The 22,353-nt window shown below is 40.1% G+C and overlaps 1 non-coding gene across 1 annotated transcript; it reads right to left on the reverse strand.

The window, feature by feature from the left end:
- Nucleotides 1-4,769: 4,769 nt before the first annotated feature.
- On the reverse strand, nucleotides 4,770-4,876 carry LOC111895240 (small nucleolar RNA R71). Its single transcript, XR_002851503.1, has one exon. It is a non-coding gene; the product is annotated as a small nucleolar RNA R71 (small nucleolar RNA).
- Nucleotides 4,877-22,353: the final 17,477 nt, after the last annotated feature.

The following is a 22,353-nucleotide window of genomic DNA, read 5'->3' on the forward strand; positions in this document are numbered from 1 at the left end:
TACACTGGGCGTACGCGTTACGCTGGGCGTAACCTTGCGTCACGGCTTACGACTCGGGTCTAGCTAGGCGTAGAGCTTGCAGCCGATGGGACTCGATCCTGCCCCTGAGTATGCTGGGCGTACTCTAGAATTACGTTGGGTGTAATCCCTGCTTCAATCTTCTAAATTCCGTAACTTTTGCGTACGGGCTCCCTTTTTCGCATTCTTTATATCCACGCGTAGGTGAGACTATGCTCTACAACTTTCATTTAGACTCCGTCGGCTAGTTTTGAAATTTTTTTAATACTATGTTTTTAATAGGCCGGGACTGCTAAAGTCCGTTAAAAATTCATAGTTTCTTTATCCGACGTCCGTTTTCGCTTGTCTTTTTATCACCTTACTCCTGTTGTGGAGACCTTCAACTCTCGTTTAGGTTGCATTAGCTAAATATTTTTCGATCTTCAATTCGAGTTTTTAGCTCTCTACTACTGTTACGAAACTTTGAAAATTTGTAACTTCTTCATACGAGGTCCATTTTGGGCGATCTTTTATGCACGTTCACCGTTTAACGTAATCTACGACTTTTGTTTAGATACTTAAGGCAAAAATGCATTTCATTGAAATTTCTCATTTTTCGCTTAATAATGTCTTACCGGGTGTGTCGTGAATATTTGAATAATCGAAACCTTTTTATTATAACTCGGTTTTGAATGTTATTTATGTTTTTGAAAACCTTGGCACGATATCTATCATTTGATGCACCCCAACTTTAGATTTTGAACATTTTGTTTTTGAGGTTAATTTCGTTGATTCCAAATAGTTTCGTTGTAATAGACTTTTGAGTGTTACATTGCTTTGGAAAAATATAGGGTTCTCACAATATATCTTTCATTTAGTTAAGTAACAGGAGTTTGGACCCCTAAGGCATGCTATAATATAAATCAATTAGAAGATACACAACAAATTAGGCATCTTATCATAAAGTAAGATAGTAACAGTCTCAATTCAGGTATAGTACCTAAAATTTAATAGAGACACATCTCACAATCATCGCTTAGCATTCTAAGTTTAAATCTAGAAATCTTAAAATATTCCTATTTCTCTGAAACTAATGCTCTGATACCAACTGTGACGTCCCCATTTTCATGGTCAGAAATGTCACACCCCAAAACCGGAACGGCGGAAACGTTCTGGGGTGGATGACGTCGTGTCAAGTATCACAGCATAAGTAGTATAGTAATCAAAGTACAACAACCATTGCATTAATAGTAATAGTTTTACATAGGTTACATTTCATAGCATCATCAAAGTAATACAAGGAATAATATAGATGCAGCTCGGTTCTAGGCTGACTTCACAAAAGCTCCCGGGGTGTACCTGTCTATCGCTGACCTGAGAATACAAGTTATTTTGAAAGCGAGTATCAGCATTATATAATGCGGGTGAGTTCATAAGTATTTAGTGTCATTTGTATAAATACGCATTTTTATTAAAAATAACTTTATGGAAGAAGACCCGACAGACTTACATTTTAAGGAGTAATTTTCCCCAAAAATACTATCATTATCAGAATATAGTATTGACTTTAAGGAATAATGAGAAAATCACAAGTGAAAATACCAGGGGGAAATAATATATACCTTAGCAGTAATACTGCTGACTAAAACAAAAGATAACATAGACTCCAGGAAAGTATCGTATGAATAATACGCCTGACTCAGTCTAACACAAGGAAACACAGACTCTAGACAGTATCGAATGAACGATACAACTAGCAAAGTCTAAAACAAGGAAATACAGTGATAATTCTTGTTACCTTAAGGCCATGAATAATAAGGTAAACATGGAGATAGTCGTAACCATATTGATTGACAATAGAGTACTTGACGCTCTATAAGCGTCGGAAAGAATGTGACATTTGTCACCCCTTGGTTTGGTCGGCCGGGGACTGTGGCTAGCAGTCAGGGTGTGGGAGTGTCAGTTCCGTATAGATCTATACACACAATGCCCACTCTCCCTCTAGGAGACTCTAGTTACCAACTGAATCCTTCGGAATTCTCGTACTGGAAAGAGTAAATAGAATCTCCTAACTATTCCTATAATAGTTACTAACATTTCAGGTCTATGAATAATGAGTGGAAGGATGTCCTTGCTACCCAAGGGAAATGAACTGGTCGATGGAAACCTTTATGTCTATGTATGTATACATGATATATAACTAATGTTTAAACGACCTTCGGATGGATAACCGATACCCACCAGACCACATCCCAACGAGGAAAAGGAAATAGGGCGAATTAGCCTTCCTAAGTCTTTTAAACATTATTTATATAACTATATAAATTCAAGCATACATTTAATGAAAGGTCTATGAATGATGAATGGAAGGATGCCCTTGCTACTCAAGGGAAATGAACTGTTCGATGGAAACATTTATGTCTATTGATATGTGCATATTTAGTTCATATTAAGTATAGGTTTTTATTCATTTATTAGCTAAATTATTGCATTATATGGACAAAAGGTACTCAAAGGTGTTTGAATTATATTTTTAGTCCAAAAATGAAGCTCGGAAGCAGGAGAAGCGGTTGAGAGATCGAGAATGGAAGAAAGAAGAAAAACACCAAAAATAACACCCACTTGACGAGTAGGGTCGACTACTCGGCGAGCCCGATCGAAGAATCGAGAAGATAATTACTCGGGATTCCAGAGACTTATCATAACACGGGGACTGAGAGATAGACTCGATGAGTCGCCACCTAACTCGATGAGTCGATTCGTATATATATAGATAAATCCTCAGAACGATGGGGGAGAGTTCTGGAACGATTCAGAAGAGTTTAGCTGCGATTAAGAAGGCAGAGAACCCCCAGAAGACGACGAGAGAAGCTAGAATTCAATCCTGAAGAAGAATTGAGGCAAAATTTCATCATTCCACTTATTCTTTTGTTTTATCATTATGGTTAAACAATTTGACTCTGTTTGTTTGCTGTTATTTACTTCAATTATGAGCTAAAACCTTTAGACTTCTGTTTAGGGAAACAAAGTTGACAATATGGTTTGATTGATTGGTAGGATTAATTCTAAGTTGGTGAATTTTTGTTATTTTAGCTTGCTAAAGAACCTTGTATGTGAGTAATAATTAATTTTCTGTTAATAGGAAGATAATTGATTAGCATGAACATCTATTGATTATTAACCTCATATGCTATGTAATCACTATGCCATATGTCTAGGATTAATGAATATGAAACTAGAGTTAATAAGAGAATTAAGTAAATTCATGTGCAAGCTCGTGTGTTGACCATCAACAAGAAGTTAATTAAAAGATTAAATTAGTTAACTATTGCAAGTCTAAATTAATCCGAATAATTGATCTAGTAAATCTGATTAAATTAGACAACTGGCCACTGTTTAAATTAGTTCATTTGCTAAGGATTAGTGTAGTGAATATGAATCTAATCATTTGAATCGGTAACCAACGAAAGAATTAATCCATTGCACCATTACCTTAAAATCAACCATCGGGTCAATTGAGTTGAACTAAACAGAAGTTCCTTCCCAATTATTGAATCTAGTTAAGTCTTTATTTTCTAGTTCTTAAATTAGTAATAGTTAGCAAGTTTCTAGTCTTGAAAAACTAGAGAAACCCTATTCTTATTTATTAATTTAGATAAAATTAGTTTTTAATTTTAATTTGCCGTTCCCTGTGTTCGATACCCTACTTATCCAACTACACCACAATTGATAGGTTCACTGCCTTTGTGTGTTGTTTTTGAATTAAAAAGTAGGTTTTAAACTAAGTGAGTTTTGCACACATCAAGTTTTTGGTGTCGTTGCCTGGGAACGGTTCTAAATTAACATTAAATTCTAATTTAATCGATCCTTTGTGTGGGATTTATCTCACACAAAGTTAATTAAAAGGCAATTCAACAAGTAGGATTAGTTTTAATAAAATTTCGTTTTTAGAGTAACTAGAAAAAATTTTCTGTTTTTTCCTTGAACTCGCCGAGTGCACTCGTGCCGACTCGGCGAGTACATCGCTGTTTCAGTTTTATTTTTTTATTTTATTTTTGTTCTTTTTACGCGTTTTCTGTGTTGCTTACAGTTGTTTCATGATCCGAGGATCTGATACACCTCTGGTCCCCCCTCTTGAAGACCCGGAATCCGTGCTAAGGAAGAGCAAAGGCAAAGCCGTTGGAGAATCCGCTTCTTCAATGAACTCGCCACTCAAAAACCCCAAGTCCGTTTTCAGCAAGAAAAGGAGCAGCAAATCCAGAGCGTCCGGTGCTTCTTTGACTATCGAAGACCCAATTCAAGAAGATATCGAATATGAGACCGAGGAAGAAGAAGAAGAACCCACATTCGAGCAAAACTCCGAGTTTGAAGACGATTTAGTCATCACTATGGCTAATATCGATGAAGTCCCCATGGGGGAATGGAAGAAGAGGATGCGCGATGACACCGGCCCGGGACTTGTGCAGCCCGCAATTCCCGCGACCGCCACTTTCGAACTAAAAGGCCATATTCTCGCTCAACTCAAGGAGATTCCTTTTTATGGGAAGGATCACGAAGACGCCTACAAGCACTTGGACGAAGTGAATGATGTGGCCGACTACTTCAATGTACCGAATGTCCCCCGCGAAACCCAGCTTCTTCGCATGCTCCCAGTCACGTTCAAAGGAGCTGCAAAGGATTGGCTAAAGTCACTTCCTCCCGGATCATTCACCACATGGGCCAAGATGAAAGAGGAGTTCATAGATCACTTTTGTCCACCCTCCAAAATAGCCAAGTTAGATAAAGCAATTGCCAACTTCGAGCAACAGCCCGGAGAATGTCTTTATGAAGCATAGGAAAGGGACAAGAGTTTGTTTAGAAATTGCCCACATCACGACCTTAATAGCCAACAAGAGGTCTCCATTTTCTATGATGGAGTCAATGTCACAACAAGGCAATTGCTAGATTCTCAAGGTCCGCTCACGAAGAAGGCGCCTCCGGTAATCAAGGAGCTAATTGAAGAATTCTCTAAGCACTCTAGAGAATACCACAATCCAAGAAACGAAATAAGTCGGGGAGTAGTGAACGCGGCAAATGATAGCATGGCGGCAGTAATAGCTAAGCTTGACAGTCTTGATAGAAGAATGACAAAAATGGATCAAACAATCCATGCTATGAGGGTGGGATGTGAAACTTGTAGAGGGCCCCATCTCACAAAGGATTGTGATTTGGATGAGAATGGAAATAAGAAAGCTCAAGTCTTCTATTCAAGTGGTGATCGATACGACGAGAATTGGCGAAAACCTAAGAAGGAATGGCTCCCATACGAAGAGTATAAGAAGGCTAAGGAGGAAAAATACAAGTAGAAAGAGAGGGGACTATATCAAAGAGAAGAACCGGTAGAAAAGAAAGTTGATTTCGAAGAAATGTTCACTAGATTCATAGCCGCGTCCGAAAAGAGACACAATGATCATGATGCTGCAATACATGAGACTAGAAACATGCTAAGGAATCAACAGGCATCCATTCTCAACATTGAGAAACAGCTGGGACAGCTTGCACACCAAGTGAACGATAGAAGACCGGGTCAACTTCCAAGTAACACCGAACCTAATCCAAGAATGGAGAATGTTAGTGCAATAACCTCCAGCAAGGAAGAAATATTCACAGATACACTGAGAATCTCCAAGAGAAAGGCCGAAAGGGCAGAAGAGTCGGCTCCAGCAAAACCCGATCTGACTCGCCAAGTCCCTCTAATGGACTCGATGAGTCCATGCTTAAATGACAAAACTTTCATTCCCTTAAAACCATATAATCTTCCTTTGCCTTACCCAATCAAAGCCATGTCTGCGGAAAAAGTTGAAGCATATAGAATATTTATGAAGCACGTTAAAGCCCTCCAAGTCAATGTGCCATTTGTAGAAACAATGCTCACAATACCCAAGTACTTTAACTTGCTAAAAGGTCTTTTTGCTGCTAGGAAAGATTTGGCTGAAGTCGTGGAGATACTATTGAGTGAGCTACCCGAGAAGAAGGGCGATCCGGGGAATATTATAATTCCGTGCCAATTTGGTAATGAAGTTGTCACCCAAGCATTGACCGACTCGGGTGCAAGCATCAATCTGATGCCTTTCTCTTTCTTTAAGAGGTTGAATTTACCGGAGCCAAGACCGGTAAATATGAAGATCCATTTGGCAGACAAGACAATAATTTATCCACAAGGCGTTTGTGAGGATCTCCTTATTAAAGTCAAGAAGTTCATCTTTCCAGTAGACTTTGTGGTGGTTGACATGGAAGAAGACCCCAAAACTCCAATCATTTTGGGGAGATCATTTTTAAACACCGCATGTGCTTTAATTAATGTATGTGAGTCTACACTAACATTGACAGTGGGTGACAAGTCCGTAATATTTAAAGCTATACCAGAAGCCAAGCAAGAACAGGAAAGAAAAGAAAATATCTCATTTATCCATTTGGAGGATGAGATACTACAAAAAGAACATGCACTTTTGCAAAAAGAAGATCCAAGCAAGTTTCTGCTACATTCTGGAGAGGATTGAGATGCTAACAAGGACTTGGAGGAGTTAGAAAAGCTACTGGAAGGAGCCGACTCAGAAAACACCCAAGAAATGATGGAATACGATCAGACTCGCCGAGTCACTTTACCGGACTCGACAAGTCCAGTCGAATTTGATAACAACTTGAACGATTTAGATCTGTTTGTTGCTAGTCCTCTGTATAGTCTGGATTTGGAAATTTTGCTCATTCTCTAGGAGAACAAACAACAAAAGAAGACATGGATACGGAAGTTCAACACGCCTATATAGCATGTCTTAATGCAATTACACTTGAAGATGGGGTGAACACAGAAAAAGAAGAGGAGGTAAAAGAAAGGAGGGTGGAAGCTGATCAACCATCCATTACCAAACCTAGAGCATGCACCTTCACAAAATACGAAGTAATTAATTTTGAAGGAAAAGAAGTGCAAAAGAAGGTGAAAACGAATGGGGTGAAGAAGAAAAGGAGGAGAATGGAAGCCCAAGCAGCTGAGAATGATGCTATGAAAAGGAAGAGAGAGGAATCAAAACGGGCTTACAAAAAGAAGATTCACGCTTATAAAACGAAGTGCAAACCACAGAAAACTAGGTGTGCATTCTCGATGCTGGAAGATGACGAGACGTAGACGGGAAGGAGTCCAGCTAACGACTACTTAAAAAGAAGCGCTTGGCGAGAGGCAACCCGTTATTTAGAGTTTGCTTCCTTTTACTCTTTTAGTTTTGTTTAAAATTTTCGTTCGTTTTTAGACTTTTAATTCTCCAATACATCGGATATGTCTGCTTGAGAGTGCGTATGGACTAAGTGTGGGGTGAAATAAATTTTCTTTTCTTAATAAATGATAAGAATTTTAAAATTTTTGGATTATTTGCAAGAGACTCGCCGATTCTGACCGTGACTCGACGAGTCCATATAGATTTCAGAAAAAATGGCATCGCGACCAGACTCGCCGAGTCTGACCCCGACTCGACGAGTCGGTATTATTCACAGAAAAAAAATATTAATAATAATTACTTTTACAACTGGTAACTAGGGTTTTAACCCTAAAAGAATCAGTTTTTAACACCCACTCGCCGTGCGCCTCTCTCTTAATTCTCTCTCAAGCATTCATCTTCCTCTTCATTGTTCTTCAATTTTTTTCAAGTTCCATCGCAAAAGGTAACGAATTTCTTCCTCTTTTCTGTTAAAAGCATGATTCTAAGATTATATATGATGGAAATTGCATAGAAAAAAACGATTTTGAAAAATACTAAATTTCTAGGGTTTCGATTTTTCATGAATTATGATGTTTTACATGCTTATTCTTGCCTAATACCATATACACATGTGCCTAGACAAAACCCTTGAAGAAATTTTGAGATTTCATGGTCCAATTTAGACCGACCCGCCGACTGACTCGTGCAGTTCTTGCGACTCCCTGAGTCGTACATGGACTCGACGAGTCAAGTCGGGGGACATGTGCATGATGTCTTTTAATTATAATCTATGTTTCTAGGTTTTTTTATCTTTGTTTTGCAGAATGTTCAACATGGGGAAAAGTTCTGGGGGACACCAAGGGGACTTTCCTTGGTTGAATTTCCCACAATTTGAGTCTGCTTCAACAATGCGGAAGTGGAAGAAGAAGTTAGCCAACATAAGGAAGAAAGAAATTTACGTGCCCAATAGGATAGATTGGGATTGGTTGCAAGGAGTACGCTATGAAGAGGAGTTAGCTCCTTATCTTTTAAAGGAGTTTACCCATGAGGGAGAAACGATGATTTGTGAGGGGTGGAGCCGGGTCTTTCGAATCCAATTGCCGGTGTATTTGGAGCTATTCCTAGAGTTCTTCTCCACGGTATCTTTCACGGGGGGGGGGGGGGGGGGGGTGGATTGTTATCACCCAATAAGTTTCAGTTTCTGCCTTGGGGGTGAATTTCATCAATGTTCTGTGCTCGACCTTGCCTGTCGATTGGGAATTTATGACCAGCCCTTGGTCTCAACAGCTATCTTTCGGGCCTTTTTGGAGCAATCCCACATGGTGTTTCCCGATGGAGTGACGAGTATGGGGTGGTGGAACACGATTGGCAACAAAGTTTATATTCCGAAATCGGCACAAGAAGGGAACATTCGATCGCCTACACACCGCCTTATTCATCGTCTCATTTCATCCACTATTAACTAAAGGAAGGATGATGACAAGGTTTCTAACCTTGATGTCTTCTACTTATGGAGCATTATCACACCCGACATTTTTTTGCAATATTCCTTGGTGTTTGGCTTCATATCCATCGGAGGGTGCGGTCAAGGATCACAAAACTTCTCGAATCAATGGTGGTATGGTTGTTACCTGGCTAGCCAACTCGTTTGGGTTGATGTCCCGTGGTGCATGGAACTTTATGACGATGATTCCTACACCTCCATTCAATCTAATTCTTTTCCGGTGGGCCAGGATTATTGAAGACTATGGTGGTGGTCATTATGCTATCCCGCATGATGATCTGGTAGTTGGTCTCGAAGCACCGGGAAGGAGGGTCCGATCGAGGAGGGAGCGGGATGTGGAGGAGGAGCCGCCGGTGATTCTGGTTGATAATGAAGAAGTACCAATGGATTGGTACAATGTGGAGATGAGGCGGTTACAAGATCAAATGGCGTGGGGCATCAATTTTAGCAATCAATCACATATCCGGCTTTTCGATCACTTCAACATACCGCATATCAATGGTGGTAACTTTCCGTATATTCCATCGTGGGACGAGGTGATTAGTACAAGAAGGAGTGGTGCGGGAGGAAGTGGAACAACACCGGATTATGACGAGGAGGAGGATTAATTTCTTTGTGTTTTTATTAGACAATATTCAATTTTTATTGTTTATGTTGTTTGTTTTTATTTGGTTTGTTTGAATGTGTTAAGACTTTCTACTGTTTTGCTTAATGTGTGATTGCTTTGATTATTTTTCAGAATTGAATTAGGAATGCTTGCATAGGAGGGTAAAAGTTATAGATTCAAAAGGGTTATAAGAGTGATAGAGAGTCAAGAAAGGGAAGCATTAGAGTCAAAGTATCGAGTCCGGTCCTTAAGGACATGAGCGAGTTAGTCCAGAAGTGAGGAGAAATTTTGAAGACTTATTAGAGGCTGGAACAAATGCAAAATGCCATTTTTTCTTGTCCAGCGGTCTACTCGTCGAGTGCACTAAACTGACTCGACAAGTCGCCTAGTATTCTCACACATATGGAGTTGTCCGTGCTTATACTCGACGAGTCACATACATGACTCGACGAGTCATTCATTTTTAAACCAAAGGGACTGCTGATTTGATGCTGATGAGTGTACCACTTGACCACTTATTTCTTCCATTTCGATTTTTGAAGATCTTACACTGTTTCTCTTGTATATTTGGAGCTGTCACACAAGATTTTGATGCCCAAACCATGCATGAGTTGTTCCTATGGCTAAAGTCAAGAGAAGAAGGAGCTGAAGAAGGTTTATCAACCTATTGACTGCTACCCCAGGGGAGTTTGTTCTAATTCTCTATATATTTGCATTTTTAGTTTTTGCATAATATGCAATGAGGGCATTGCATAAAATAAGTGTGGGGTAGGGGGTTGGTCATACATATTAGAAAATTTAGAATCTTAATTTAGTTAATTTTAAAATTTTTGCATACCAAAAATATTACTTAGGATTTAATTTAGGAAATTTTGGTAAAAGTAAAATTAGGATTTTATGTTAGAATTGTGTTGATAATTGCATGAAGACCCAAATGTTTAGTCGAGCCTATATACGTTCTAGTGAATTTGTGGCTTCCTTATTCCAGTGAAATCATGGGACAAAACACACGACCCCGCTCAGCCCGAGGGATGGAATATGTTTAGCAGCGTAAACCTGAAATGTATCCAGGAAGATTATTATCGTTAGCCAATAAATGTTGAGATTGAGCGCCCATGCTTAAGCATGTAGATTTATTGAGTGAAAAAATTGAGTTACATGTAAAAAAAAGAGAATTACAAGAAAAAGTTTGAAGAATTTTTGGAGCATCAAAGTTAAAGTAAAGAACAAAAGATCAAAATTCCAAGAAATGCAAAAAGTTGAAGATACCAAAAATCAATAAAAGTGGTGAATTCAAAGAGTTCAAAGATCAAATTATTAAGGAAGTGAAGAATTCCAAAAAGCTCCATAGTGGTATCGAAAAGTTGTAATTCTAGATTATGTATGCTTGGGTTGCTCAATTAAAAGTACCTTGAGGGTAAGAGGTTTTCTGCGGATGGATTCGGAGGGTTGCATAAAATGAGCATAGTTCGGGGTGAGTGGGTAAATGTTTATGAGGATTATGAGTTTGGAGTATGGGAGGTCCTTAGGAAAAATTTTAGACACAAATGCATGCGTTGCGGTCTTGACATAATGGCTGGGTTAGATTGGAGTTGTTATATGTGATTCTAATGTTTTAAAATTTAGTTTTGCTTGGGGGCAAGCAAAAGTCAAGTGTGGGGTATTTTGATATGTGCATATTTAGTTCATATTAAGTATAGGTTTTTATTCATTTATTAGCTAAATTATTGCATTATATGGACAAAAGGTACTCAAAAGTGTTTGAATTATATTTTCAGTCCAAAAATGAAGCTCGGAAGCAGGAGAAGCAGTTGAGAGATCGAGAATGGAACAAAGAAGAAAAACACCAAAAATAACACCCACTTGGCGAGTAGGGTCGACTACTCGGCGAGTCCGATCGAAGAATCGAGAAGATAATTACTCGGGATTCCAGAGACTTATCACAACACGGGGACTGAGAGATGGACTCGACGAGTCGCCACCTGACTCGACGAGTCGATTCGTATATATATATATATATATATATATATATATATATATATATATATATATATATATATATATATATATATATATATATAGATAACTCCTTAGAATGATGGAGGAGAGTTCTGGAACGATTCAGAAGAGTTTAGCTGCGATTAAAAAGGCAGAGAAACCCCAGAAGACGACGAGAGAAGCTAGAATTCAATCCCAAAGAAGAATTGAGGCAAAATTTCATCATTCCACTTATTCTTTTGTTTTATCATTATGGTTAAACAATTTGACTCTGTTAGTTTGCTGTTATTTACTTCAATTATGAGATAAAACCTTCAGACTTCTATTTAGGGAAACAAAATTGACAATATGGTTTGATTGATTGGTAGGATTAATTCTAAGTTGGTGAATTTTTGTTATTTTAGCTTGCTAAAGAACCTTGTATGTGAGTAATAATTAATTTTCTGTTAATAGGAAGATAATTGATTAGCATGAACATCTATTGATTATTAACCTCATATGCTATGTGATCACTATGCCATACGTCTAGGATTAATGAATATGAAACTAGAGTTAATAAGAGAATTGAGTAAATTCTTATGCAAGCTTGTGTGATGACCATCAACAAGAAGTTAATTAGAAGATTAAATTAGTTAACTATTGCAAGTCTAAATTAATCTGAATAATTGATCTAGTAAATCTAATTAAATTAGACAATTGGCCACTGTTTAAGTTAGTTTATTTGCTAAGGATTAGTGTAGTGAATATGAATCTAATCATTTGAATCGGTAACCAACAAAAGAATTAATCCATTGCACCATTACATTAAAATCAACCATAGGGTCAATTGAGTTGAACTAAACAGAAGTTCCTTCCCAATTATTGAATCTAGTTAAGTCTTTATTTTCTAGTTCTTAAATTAGTAATAGTTAGCAAGTTTCTCGTCTTGAAAAACTAGAGAAACCCTATTCTTATTTATTAATTTCGATAAAATTAGTTTTTAATTTTAATTTGCCATTCCCTATGTTCGATACCCTACTTATCCAACTATACCACAATTGATAGGTTCACTGCCTTTGTGTGTTGTTTTTCAATTAAAAAGTAGGTTTTAAACTAAGTGAGTTTTGCACACATCATCTATATATGTATACATGATATATAACTAATGTTTAAACGACCTTCAGACGGATAACCGATACCCACCAGACCACATCCCAACGAGGAAAAGGAAATAAGGCGAGCTAGCCTTCCTAAGTCTTTCATACATTATTTATATAACTATACAAATACAGGCATGCTTTTAACGAAATAAAATCATAGAAGAAAACTTAGGAAAACCTTTAAACATTAGAAATTTACGACTTGAAGTCAGTTTGTAAAACAAGTTTTGAAAATCTTTGGAATCCTTTGAAAAACCTTTCATAATAGCTTTGAAAATGATTTTTATAAAACAGATTAAGTGAAGAAAACCTTTCGAATACTTATGATAATCTAAAAGAGAAATTCATACTTTAACAAGAGTTGAAAGCGAGATTGGAACATCTTAAGATGGATAAAACAGTTATCATGCAAATATCTATTTTTCTATATAGTTATTAAACACATGTGACTTATCTAATAACTGTATAGATCAACTTGTCTTCCCCCCTATAAAAGAAGTTAAAAATCATTTAAAAGGTTAATTCAGGGGTATGAACTCACCTGCTGTAAGTGGATCGGATGGAGGTGCTGGTTGGGTGCTCAGTGTCAAGTGAAGACTTGAACACACTTAATGACCTAGTAACATATGAAGGCATATGTTTACATACAATTAGTTTTTATAATGTGTAGAAAAACCCTTTGGTCAATTGTTAGGAGGCTATTGGGTTGAAATAAGGGGGTGTATGGCCTAGTTAGGGAGTTTACTCTTCAAGAGTAAACTCTTTACGGAGATTTCGGCCCTAAGACCATATCCCCATGAGTTTACGGCCGTAAACTCATGGGTGGTGTGTTATTGGATGTTTAAAGGTCTTATATCACTTGTAGAATTACGCTAGGTTCAAATCTAGGGCATAGGAAGGGGTTAAGGATCCAAATGAACCATTTAAGGGAGTTCACAGCTGTAAACATAGAGTTTACGGTCGTAAACTCTCACTTGGTCTTTCACTTCATGATTTAAGGTCTTAAATGCAAGAATATAAGGTTCTATGCATTATTCCAAGCCATATGGGGAAGTTAGGGCATCATTTGGCCTTCTTAAGGGAGTTTAAGGCCCATGGACCAATCCTTGGGGGGTTTATGGCCGTAAACTCGTAACTCCATAATGAATGGATGATATGATGTATAACTACTAGATGTTAGGTTATAACAACAAATCAAGTCGAGAAACACTTACATTTTCAGAAGATCGGGTGAAGCACGGGATGATAGTTGAGAGAGAATAGAGAGTGTTCTTGAGAATGGAAGTGAAAAATGAGGATTTTGGGAAGTAAACTCATGCCTAAGGCATGAGTTCATGGTCACACAAGAGTTTATGGCCCAAACTCTAAAAGTTTGGCCGTGAACTCTTTATTAGGGTGTATTGGGTGGGTTTGCTACTTCAAGACCCGAGACGGTACTTCCTTTCCTTCGTTCGTTTGAAGAATAAATAATTATAACACTCAAACAGACTTTTAAATTGGCTAACAATTATTAAAAATGTAATTGACTTTTAATTAAAGTGATTGAGTTTAGAGTTTGTACGAATGAAAATTCTGGGTTGTCACGGTACGTTCCAGTTTCACTATTATCTAACTTATAGTCTTAATCAGTTAAGACCTTGGCTCAAAATATAGATCTGGACCCCCTACAGCCTCCTAATCCTTAAACTCGAAGATTTTATGCCCTTGCATGGCTGTAAAGGTCATCATCATCAAAAAACACCACTTCCTTCACTAAATAGTTCATACCTCATGCATGGATCACTCCTAACGTCCAAGGTTGGATTTTTATGGATCTATAACACTTTATACACTGAATATAGATAGATCATGGTTTATGGAGCTCCTTTACTCATAACGTCTCCACCTTTTGGAGAAAAACCCTAAAAATGGTCCATAGTGCACAAATCAAAACGATTGATAAAGCTCCAAGATTTTTACCTCCAAATGATGCTCCAACCTCAAAAAGTTCAGATCCAAAGATTGCCCTCCAACTCTAGATCCTTCAATGGCAGCTCCTTCTCTTCAAAAGCACACAAGAACATTTTCAAGCTCAACCACACTCACACAAGCTCTAGAACGAGGGTTATGGCACACTTAGGTTTTTGCTCTCTGGAAATGGTGGCTAAAAGTGAGGCCATAATGTTCCTTATATAGGGCTCACCTCCACAATTAGGGTTTCAATCAGAACCTAGTACGACCATCGTACACTATGGTACACCCATCATACTAGGTAGACTCCACGTGAAGAATACGCTCATGAGTACGCGCAACATACTCTCCCTTACGCCCAGCATACTCAAAAGCCAAACATTTATTTCAAGGACTAATTTTTACGACTCGAGGAAAGAAAAGGATCAAAGAGATATACCTAAATTCCTGGATGTTACAATTCTGCCCTACTCGAATCAGACTTCGGCCTCTAAGTCTTGCTCCGTAAATAACTCGGGGTACTGCTCCCGCTTCTCCGACTCCGAATCCCATGTCAAATCAGACCCCTTCTAATGTTGCCACTGGACCTGAACTAGGGGTACTTCCTTGTTCCTCAGAACCTTCACTTTCCGATCTAGGATTGCGATCGGCCTCTCGATGTAATTTAGGCTCTCATCCACCTGAGTGTCCTTTAATGGCACTACTGCCATCTCATCAGCCACACACTTCCGCAACTAGGACACGTGGAATGTGCTATGGATCTGGCTCAACTCCTCAGGTAGCTCCAACTAATATGCTACCTTGCCTACCCTGGCAATCACCCTGAAAGGCCTAATATATCGAGGCCCCAACTTGCTCGTCTTCCTGAACCAGATCACTCCTTTCCATGGGGAAACTTTCAGAAGCACAAAGTCTTATACCTAGAACTAAAGCTCGGATCGCCGTCTGTCCGCGTAACTCTTCTAACGACTCTGAGCCATCTGCAACCTCTGTCTGACCTGCTAAATCTGCTCGATCGTCTTCAACACTATCTTAGTGCCACCCATAACTCTCTGCCCCGCCTCTCCCCATCAGATGGTAGTACGACACCTCCTCCCAGAAAGAAGCTCAAAGGGAGGCATATTGATGCTCGAGTGATGGCTGTTATTATAGGAAAACTCAGCCAAGGGTAGGTATGAGTCCCAACTACCACCGAAATCCATAACGCATGCTCGGAGCATGTCCGCGAGCATCTGTATCGTCTGCTCACTCTGTCCACATGTCTACGGATGGTAGGCGGTACTAAAATGCAATCGCGTTTTTAACTCCTCATGGAAATTCTTCCATAATCTGGAAGTAAATCGCACATCCCGATTCGACACTAAGGATGTCGGCACTCAATGCCGAGCTACCACCTTTCACACATAAATCTCTGCCAGCTTCTCAGTAGAAGAGCGGTCACTAATAGCAAGGAAGTGAGCACTCTTCGTCAACCGTTCCACAATCACCGAGATCGCGTCAACTCCATGCTCCCTTCTCGGTAATTTGGTGATAAAGTCCATCGAGATCTGCTCCCACTTCTATTCTAGAATCTCCAAAGGCTGCAATGGACCATGTGGACGTTGGTGCTCTGCCTTGACCCGACGGCAGGGCTAGCACCTCTCTACTACCCACGCTACATCCCTCTTCATACAGGGCCACCAATAGTCTCTTTTTAGATCCAAATACATCTTAGTGGCCCTGGGATGGATCAAAAATCTCGACCTATGCACCTCCTCCATCAGAGTGCTACGAGCTCCGCCCTTATAAGGCACCAAAATCCGACCTCGAAAGGTCATAAGTCCCTGACTATCCATCACAAACTTGGATACCTAGCCGATCACCCGCTCCTTCTTGCGGTTCTCCGGTCTCATGGCCTCCCCTGGGCCTCTCAAATGATATCCAATATCGGAGTGATCACTGTCATCCTCATGCATATATCCCAAATCGGGGCACAATCCGCCTTGCGGCTCAGGGCTTCGGCTACCAGGTTAGCTTGTTCGGTTGATATAAAGTCTCACAATAGTAATCTTTTACCACATCCAACCATCTTCTCTGGCGCATATTCAGGTTAGGCTGATCCATCATATACTTCAATCTCTTGTGGTCCGTGTAAATGGTACAAAGAACCCCGTACAAGTAGTGACGCCAGATCTTGAGGGCGAATACTACTGCCCCAACTCTAAATCATGGGTGTGATACCTCGTCTCGTGAGGCTTTAGTTGCCATGATGCATATGTTATCACGTGCCCCCTTTGCATAAGCACTGCACCTAACCCTGATATAGATGCATCACAGTAAACCACAAGGTCCTCCATTACCTCAGGAAGAGCTAACACTTGAGCTTCGCACAATATATGACGAAGAGCCCCAAATGAGGTCTGCTGATCGGGACCCCAAACAAAAGCAACACCCTTCCGGGTCAACTTGGTGAGAGGAACAACAATCTTGGAGAAATCTCTGATAAACCTTCGGTAGTAGTCGGCCGACCCCAGAAAAATCCTGATCTCGGTGGGGGATCTCAGCACAGCCCAACTCATAACCGCCTCAATCTTGGCCTGGTCGACCAAAATCCCATTCTGGTTAACGAGGTGTCCCAAGAATTGGACCTCTTATTACTAGAAATCACACTCTGAGAATTTGGCATAAAGCCTCTCCGATGTCAATACTCCGACAACCTCTCTCAAATGATCCCCATGCTGCCCTCTAGACCTCAAATGCACCAAAATATCGTCGATGAACACGATCACCGAATGATCCAGCATAGGCCTACATACCCGATTCATGAGATCCATGAACACTGTTGGTGCATTGGTGAGCCCGAAAGGCATCACCACGAACTCGTAATGCCCATAATGAGTTATAAATACTGTCTTCTGAATATCCTCCTCACGAACCCTCATCTGATGATAACCAGACCTCAAAGAAATCTTGGAAAACCAAGATGCACCCTGCAACTGATCGAATAGATCGTTGATCCTCCGGAGTGGATAACGGTTCTAGACTGTCAGCTTGTTCAACTCCCGGTAATCAATGCACATCCGGTGTGAACCATCCTTTTTCTTGACAAAAAGGATCAATGCTCCCCACGGCGAGCTACTCCACCGAATAAATCGCTTTCCAAAAGCTCCTGAAGTTGCGAGAATAATTCTTGCATTTCTGGCGGCGCAAGGCGATAGGGTGCCATGGCGATAGGTGCCGCCCTTGGAAGCAAATGAATGCAAAACTCCACCTGCCTCTCAAGAGGCACACCCAGTAACTCCTCGTGGAAAACGTCTGGAAACTCGCTAACCACCGGAACCTCAGCGACAGTACTCGGTCTCTCCATAAGATCCAGCGTATCCGACACATACGCCAGAAAACCCATGCAACCCTGCTGTAAGCTCTGCCTCGTTCGAGCAACCGAACAAAATGCTGACCCAGATCGGGTACCCTTGCCGAATACTGTAAGTACTCCCCCATTAGGGTTTCGGATGGTCACCAACTGCCGCTCACATTCAATCATGGCTTCGAAGCGTCTCAACAAGTCCATGCCCACGATGACACAGACATCCCTCATCGCGATAGGTACCAAATATATCGGAAACTCGACTCCAAAAATCTCAAGCACACATCCCTAGATCACATCAGTCGCAAAAACAACATGCTCATCAGCTATGGAGACTCTCAAACGTCGACTCAATGCCTCATGTCGACTACTGATGCGACGACTAAATGCTAGCTATACGAAGGACCAATTCGCACCCAAGTCAAACAACACGAAAGCAGGTACATAACTCACAAGAAAACTACCTAAACATATCACAAATAAGAATCATATATAAACAAAATATTAATAAAAAGATCACATACCAGCCACAACATTGGGTATTGCGCGGACCTCCTCCGCTGTCAACTGGAAGGCTCTACCGCGAGCCTTCAGTGCCTCGGCCTTCACAGGCCGACTCTCGGTAGCTCGAGTGGTAGGAGGCACAGATCCTTGCATTGATCCCTGAAGCAGCTGCGGGAACTCAGCCTTGCTATGGCCAGTTTGGTTGCAATGGAAGCAAACCGAAAATCCCTTGGGGCAATCCCTCGTGATATGCCCCTCCTTCCCGCACTTGTAACACACGCCTGCTCTATACACCCCATCATGGCTCTTGCCGCATTTCCTACAAGTGCGGCCCTTCTGACCTCCCAATCTCGAATCAGCGGGCTTCGCCCGCTTAGCCGCCTATCCCTCCTCTAAGTCTCTAGCTTAATCTCTTTCTTCCGATCATTTTCCTGGAGCTCAAGAAATGTTTGGTATGTCATGTTCGCCACGAACTCACAAATGTCTATCCTCAGAATACTCAAATATTGCCTCATACGTGTTTGCTTGGAAGACACGTGCTTAGGGCAAAACAACGCCTTCTCATGAAACATCTGTGTGATCACAGTCACAGACTCAGTCCCCTGCTTGAGGGACAAGAACTCCTGGGCCAACCGTTCCCTCTCCACTGGGGGAACGTACTCGTCTCGAGCCATAGCGGTGAATCTCTTCCAAGTCACCACGGTAATCTCTGCTATAGAAAAGTCAGCTGTCACAAACTTCCACTAGTCCTTCACTCCTAAGCGAAGTTGGTTCAATGCGAACCGTACCCTCAGATGCTCTGGAAAAGAACATGTGTAGAAGCATCCCTTAATGTCGGAGATCCATCTCATCGCTACTATTAGATCCTAAGTCCCATCAAACTCTGGTGGCTTTGTGTTATTGAAGTCCTGGTACATCAACGAGTCACCCCCCTGTGGCCTAGCAGCGGCGACGGCCGCGGTGGCTGCAGCAACAATAGCATCGGTAAAAGCAGCGTACCGCTCGTCAAATGTATCAATCAGCGTGGTCTTGATAGACCCAAACATCTCCAATATCTCAGCACGAATGGCTGCAACCACCTCATCATGAATCATCCTGCGAATCTCATCATCTCTAACACACACTGCTCTATGGAGTGTGGCGCGTACGCACCATGATGTCTCTGAAACGCAACACAAAAGAAATTAGAGACTCGCTCGAGTATTCTCACACTCCATCACACAACCCTACTTGTTCCTTAGTACCCTAAGGATTCTTAATTTGACTGCTTACTGGTCTGGTGTTTCCAGTAGTACGGGCCCAATACTACCTTCCACACTACATATGTATTCACCCCAAGTCCTCCTCCTAGGATTCTAGATCACAAGTACTCTATATCTCACTGTCGCATGCTACCACCCAATAGACCTCTCATAAGCTCCTCTCCGCTACCAACTCACACTCCACGTAATTCAGAGTAGCAGTAACTCCTAGGATAAGGCATCACAAATCAGGCAACTCTAGTCCTAAATATGAGTACCTAGCCTACTCTAGCATTCATAACACATCTCTTAATATCACATACCACATAACATAAGGGTATTTTGGGAAATCACTGTTCGGGCGCTGGCTGATTGTACACACTGCTCTTTTTTTTTGCTTTTTTGGAATCTCTTACCCTTTTTAGAAAAATTGTTTCTTTTTGAAAACTTTTCTCAAATCCTAAGTTTGAGTTCAGATATGACCGAAGGTGTATCCGAATCCCTTAAACGAAGGCTCTGATACCAACTTGAAACGACATGATTTTTCAAACAAAATTTTCAATTTAAAACTCATAAACAAATGTCTCATCTTTAATTCCCAAAAATAATCAACAAGTTTTCAACACAATTATTCAAATCCAGGATCCACAACCATAGCTCAACATCAAGAGTGTGTGTACAATCATGCCGGTTCCATCCCGCGATCCTTGGAAGTACCTGAAACACATAACACGGTAAGCACGAACGCTTAGTGAGTTCCCCAAAATACCACATCAAACAATTCGCCACACGAACCTATACTCTGTATGACCCTCTGGTCAATGTGTCTGAGCGAGACTCTCCAGTCCCATAGCTCCTTGGACTCTCTAGTCTGGTCTAGCTCGTTGGACCCTCTGGTTTGGTCTAGTTGAGGACCCTCTGGCCTCGTAAATCTTTGGACCCTCTGGTCCGGTCAGAATTGCACATAGCATACATAATCACAAAGCACATAATCTCAAGCAAACACGTATGACCTTTCGGTCGACACATAGATACCACCCTAGGTAATGTATAGTGAGAAGACTCACCTCGGGTAACTCGAATGATCTCGAACTCGAAACACTGACCTAGCCTCCGCCTAATCACATATCTAAAATATCTCTACTTAATAAAGGCTCTCAAAGGCTAGACTAATCCCTTCCTATGCTCTCTCAGAAGGGTAAAATATCATTCTACACCTTCAATGGTTCAAAAGTCCATTTGTTGACTAAACCCTAAAAGTCAACAAAAGTCAACCCTAAGGAGTACGCGGCGCGTACCAAATCCCTACGCTAGGCGTACTCGAATACTACGCTGATATCGGGCTGTTTGAACACTACGTCCTGTGTACTGGGATTTACGCTCAACATACGTCCCAATTTCACTATTATCTCACTTATGGTCTTAATCAGTTAAGAACTTGGCTCAAAATACAGATCTAAACCTCCTAGCCACCTAATCCATAAAGTCAAAGACTTTACGCCTTTGCATGGCTGTAAAGGTCATCATCATCCAAAACACACCACTTCCTTCACTAAAGAGTTCATACCTCATGCATGGCTCACTCCTAATGTCCAAGATTGGATTTTTATGGATCTATAACACTTTATACACTGAATATGGATAAATCAAGGTCTATGGAGCTCCTTTACTTATGACGTCTCCACCTTTAGGACACAAACCCTAGAAATGGTCCATAATGCAGAAATCAAAAAGATTGAGAAAGCTCCAAGTTTTTTACCTCCAAATGATGCTCCAGCCTCAGAAAGTTCAGAACCAAAGCTTGCTCTCCAACTCTAGCTCCTTCAATAGCACCTCGTTCTCTTCAAAAGCACACAAGAACACTTTCAAGCTTAACCACACTCACATAAGCTCTAGAATGAGGGTTAGGGCATACTTAGGGTTTTGCTCTCTAGAAATGGTGGCTAAAAGTGAGGCCATAATGTTCCTTATATAGGGCTCACCCCCACAATTAGGGTTTCAATCTGAACCTAGTACGCCCAAGGTACACTATGGTATGCCCAGCGTACTGGGTAGACTCTGCGTCAAGAATACGCTCATGAGTACGCGCAACATACTCTCCCTTACGCCCAACATACTCAAAAGCCAAACATTTATTTCAAAGACTAATTTTGACAACTTGAGGAAAGAAAATGATCAAAGAGATATACCTGAATTCCTGGATGTTACACTAAATCAAATCCATCAACTTCAGTTGTACATGTTTTAAATATACAAAACCACATACATTTAATTTTTTCATTTAGAAACATCATTTTGAATAATGTTCATACATGATTTTCAAATCATAATGCATGTGATGAACATCAAGCTTAAAGGCTTGATTATTAAAGTACATTGTTAAGAATGCTTAAAAATAAATTACTCATTAATAAATATCCAAAACTTTTTTTTTTCTGTTTAAATACGATTTTTCCCAGAATCCAAACAGCAAAATAAGATGATCAACAAATTTTCAGAAAATAAATCATTTTTCTTGATTTAATGTAATTTTTGCATGAAAATAGAGCAATAATTCACATAAAATACTTTTTATAGTTGGTAAATTTTGGTCAATTTCTGATAAGTCTTATGCATTGATTAAAGACATTTCACGAAGTTGCATGCATTTCTATGAGTGTTTTCTATTGATTTCAATTTTTTTGAACTGAAGTAAATTGTAAAATATAGGTATGAATGTTACAAAGCATATTTAAAAATTTTCACATCTTTTGGAAATCATAAAGATTCTATACACAAATTTTCAGATGTTTTCAATATAATTTATTATTTTTCTAGATTTAATGAAAGTTTAAAGTA

The sequence above is a fragment of the Lactuca sativa genome, chromosome 5, assembly GCF_002870075.4.
Source record: "Lactuca sativa cultivar Salinas chromosome 5, Lsat_Salinas_v11, whole genome shotgun sequence".
Classification (NCBI taxonomy): Eukaryota; Viridiplantae; Streptophyta; class Magnoliopsida; order Asterales; family Asteraceae; genus Lactuca; species Lactuca sativa.